The following is a 4697-nucleotide window of genomic DNA, read 5'->3' as shown; positions in this document are numbered from 1 at the left end:
AAATTGTCTTCTGAGCACTGCTTTTGCTGTGTCCCAAACATTTTGATATGTTGTGTTTTCATTCTCTAGAATTCATGGATTTTTTTTTTTTTTTTAGTTTCTTCTATTACCCAGTAGCTTTTAAGCATGATGTTATTCAGTTGCCATGTATTTGACTTTTTTGTCCTTGATTTTCATGTTGCTAATTTCTAGTTTTATAGCATTATGACCTGAGAAGATGCTTTGTAGTCTTTCAGTGTTTTTAATTTATTGAGGCTTGCATTGTGGCTTAACATATGCTCTATTTGGAGAAACTTCTACGAGCTTTCTCTCTCTCTCTCTCTCTCTCTCTTCTTGTTCCAGAATTCTGATCCCATGTAAGTTTTTCCTCTTGATAATGTACCACATGATTCTTAGATTTTCTTCATTTTTTCATTCTTATTTCTGAATGTTCCTCTAACAGATTAATATTGAGAGACTTGTCTTCACTTTTTCCACTTCTATGTTGATTGATTTAATTCTACTCCTTTGTTCTCCCAATGCATTATTTACTTGTGAAATTTTAATATTAATCTTCTGAATTTCTATTTGCTGTTTTTGTATGATTTCTAATTTTCAATTTATTTTATAAATTTGTTCTTGTAACTTTTTTTTTATTCTTAATACAGACAGAGTTTTGTCTGTATTTTCCTTGATTTTGTCAAAGGTTTCCTTGAACTTTATCACAATCCATTGAAAGTATCTAAATATGTTTCCTTATCAGATAGTTCTACTAGCATTTCATACTACAGATAATTTTCTAGCACTGTTTTTTTGTCACTTGTGTGAACCATCTTATCCTGTTTTCTTTTTTGTGTATGTTTGTATGATTTGAAGTTTGTCTGTTGTGTCCAAGACATTGTAGTGTTATTGTATTAATTTGTTGATTTTATGTTGGTTTGCTTCACCCTGATTTTTTGTTTTGTTCTGTTTTAATATATCCACCACTCCTCTGTCAGTTTGACATACTGTGGTAGCTTGCATGTTGCTGTGTTGCTGGAAGCTATGCCATCAGTATTTAAAAAAAAAAAAAAAAAAGGATCACTAATGGTGAACAGATTTCAGTGCCACTTCCATAGACAGATTGGAAAGGACAGGGCCATGCATGCTGGAAAAATTGGCCTCTGAAAACCTTATGAATAACAATAAAGCATTATCTGGAAAATTACTAGAAAACTTTATGAATAACAGTGAAACGTTGCCTTACATGGTGCTGGAAAATGAACCCTTCAGTCTGAAGGACAGTCAAAATATGATTGAGAAAGGGCTGCCTCCTCAAAGTAGAGTCAAGCTTAATGAGGTAGATAGAGTAAAACTTTCAGGATCTTCATTTGCTGATGTGGCATGACTCTAAATGAGAAGAAACACCAGCAAACATTCATTAATAATCAAAGCATGGGATGTGCCAAATATGAATTTAGGAGAACTGAAAGTCAAAAATCAAATTGAACATATAAAGATCAATATCCTAGGCATTAGTGAGCTAAAATAGACTGGTATTGGACATTTTGAATCAATCGTATGTTGTACTCTTCCATTAATGGCAAATTGAAGAGGAATGGCACCATATTCATTGTCAAAAAGAACATTGCAAGATCTATCCTGAAGTATAATGCTGTCAGTGATAGGTTTATATCCATACACCTAAATAGAAGACTAGTTAATATTACTACCATTCAAATTTACACATCAAATACTAAAGCCAAAGATGAAGAAATTGAAAATTTTTTATCAACCTCTGTAGTCTGAAATTGACCAAATATGCAATCAAGATGTATTGATAATTGTTAGTGATTGGGATGTGAAAGTTGGAAACAAAGAATCATTGGTAGTTAGAAAATATGGACTTGGTGACAGAAATTATACTAGAGATCACATGATAGAATTTTGCAAGATTAATGACTTATTCACTGAAAATACCTTTTTAAAACAAAATAAACAGTGACTGTCCATGTGGACTTCACAAGATAGAATACAAAGGAATCAAACTGACTACATCTGTGGAAAGAGGTGAGGGAGATGCTCAATATCATCAGTCAAAACAATGCCTGGAGCTGACTGTGGAACAGATTTTCAATTGCTCATATGAAAGTTCAAGTTGAGGCTGAAGAAAATTAAAACTAGTCCATGAGAGCCAAAATACAACCTTGATGATATCCCACCTGAGTTTAGAGACTATCTAAAGAATAGATTTGATGAGTTGAACACCAATGACTGAAGACCAGGTGAGTTGTGGGATATATTAAGCACATCATACTTGAAGAATGCAAAAAGTAATTACAAAGACAGGAAAAGAAGAAAAGACCAAAATGGATGTCAAAAGAGACTCTGAAACTTGCTCTTGAATGCACAGTAGCTAAAAAGCATAAAAGAAATGATAAAAGTGCTGAACATAAGATTTCAAAGAATGACTTGAAAAGACAAAGTAAAGTATTATAATGAAATGTGCAAAGACCTAAAATTAGAAAACAAAAAGGAAAGACCATGCTCAGCATTTCTCAAGCTGAGACAATTGGGGCGGGGGTGGGGGGGATAAAAAAATTCAAGACATGAGTTGCAACATTGAAGGATTCTATGGGCAAATTATTGAATGATGCAAGAAGCATCAAAAGCAGATGGAGCTGAGGGAAAAAAAAAAAAAAAAATTGAACAGACCCAAAACAACAGAAGAAATAGGACAGGTCAAAAAAACAAATAAAATTAAAAACTACCAACAACAAAAAAAAAGTCCAGGCACAGATGGTTTCACTGGAGAATTCTACTAAACATTCAGAAAAGAGCTGACACCAATCCTACCAAAACCAGGCAAAGACCTCACTAAAGAGGAAAACTACAGACCAATATCCCCATGAATATAGATGTGAAATCTATATTCAAGTGAAATCTTCAACAAAATCCTAGCAATAGACTCCAAAAACATATCAAAAAATAATAATAATAATACATGATGACCAAGTGTGATTCATACCAGTTATGCAAGGATAGTTCAACATCAGAAAAACAATGAGCATAATCCATAGCATAAGTAAAATAAAGGGAACTAACCACATGACCATATCAATTGATGCCAAAAAGGCATTTGATAAAATCCAACACACATTCCTGATTAAAAAAAAAAAAAAAAAAACCTCTCAGTAAATTGGAACAAAAGGGAAATTCTTTAACATAATAAAGGGCATATATGCAAAAGCAACAGCCAACACTACTCTCAATGAAGAGGGCATTCCTGTTGCAAAAAGGAACCAGACAAGGATGCCCTCTATCATGACACCTATTCTACATTGTGTTGGAAGTCCTAGCCAGGCAATAAGGCAAGAAAGGAAAATAAAAGGCATCCAAATTAATAAGGAAGAAGTAAAACTATTCCTATTTGCAGGTGATCTGATCCTATACATAGAAAACCAAAGAGACTAAGCAAGAAAACTACTGAAACTAATTGAGAGATTTAACATAGTGGAAAGATATAAGATCAACATACAAAAATCAGTTGGACTCATCAATACCAGCAAATAAATCTCTGAAAAGGAAATAAGGAAATCAATACTATTTACATTACCCACCAAAAAGATTAAACATTTGGGAATAAATCTTACCAGGAATACAAAAGACCTATATAAAGAAATCCACAAATTACTATTTCAAGAAACTATAAGAGTCTATATAAATGGAAAAACATACTACACTCATGGGTAAGAAGACTGAACATTGTGAAAATGTCAATATTACCCAAAGCAATCTATACATTCAATGATATCTGGTCCAGATTCCATCAACATTCTTTAAGGACAAGGAAAAACCAATCACTAACTTTATATGAAAAGAAAAAAGCCCTTGGGAGAAACAAAGCACTACTGAAGAAGAACAACAAAGTAGGTCTCACCCTCCCTGATCTCAAAACCTGCTATATAGCCATAGTAATAAAAACAGCCTGATACTGGTACAATGACAGACACATAGACAAGTGGAACAGAACTGAGAACCCAGAAATAGATCCAGTGACCTATGGTCAGCTGATCTTTGACAAAGGGCCAAAACTCATTAAATAGGGAAGAGAAAGTCTCTCTAACAAATGGTGCTGGCATAATTGGATATCTATTTGCAGAAAAATTAAATAAGATCCATACCTCAGACCTCAGACCGTACACAAAAACTAACTCCAGATGGATCAAAGACTTAAATGTGTAACCTAAAACTATACAGTTCATCAAAGAAAAAATAGGAGTGAACTTAGGGGCCCTCAATATATGGCATTAATAGACTATCACACAAGTAAAACTGCAAAAACAACAAAAGATAAACTAGAGAACTAGGGCCTCCTAAAACTTAAATTCTTATGTGCATAAAAAAACTTGTCCAAAAGAGTAAAAAGAGAACCTACAGACTGGGGGGAAATATTAGGCAATGACATATCTGCCAAGGGATTTATCTCTAAAATTTATAGAAAACTCCAACACCTCAACATCAGAAAGACAAACAATCCAGTTAAAAAAGTGGGCAGAAGACATGAACAAACATTTCACCAAAGAATATATTCAGGAAGCCAACAAACACTGAAGAAATGTTCACAATGATTAGCCATGAGAGAGATGCAAATCAAAACAGCGAGATACCACCCAACCCCAGCACTAATAGCAAAGTTCAACAAGACAGAAAATAACAAATGCTGACAAGGATGTGGA

Source organism: Orycteropus afer, unplaced genomic scaffold, assembly GCF_000298275.1.
Source record: "Orycteropus afer afer isolate SDZICR_OR568_19922 unplaced genomic scaffold, OryAfe1.0 scaffold00010, whole genome shotgun sequence".
Classification (NCBI taxonomy): Eukaryota; Metazoa; Chordata; class Mammalia; order Tubulidentata; family Orycteropodidae; genus Orycteropus; species Orycteropus afer.
The sequence above is the reverse complement of the archived record's forward strand: the minus strand, read 5'-3'. Positions refer to the sequence as shown.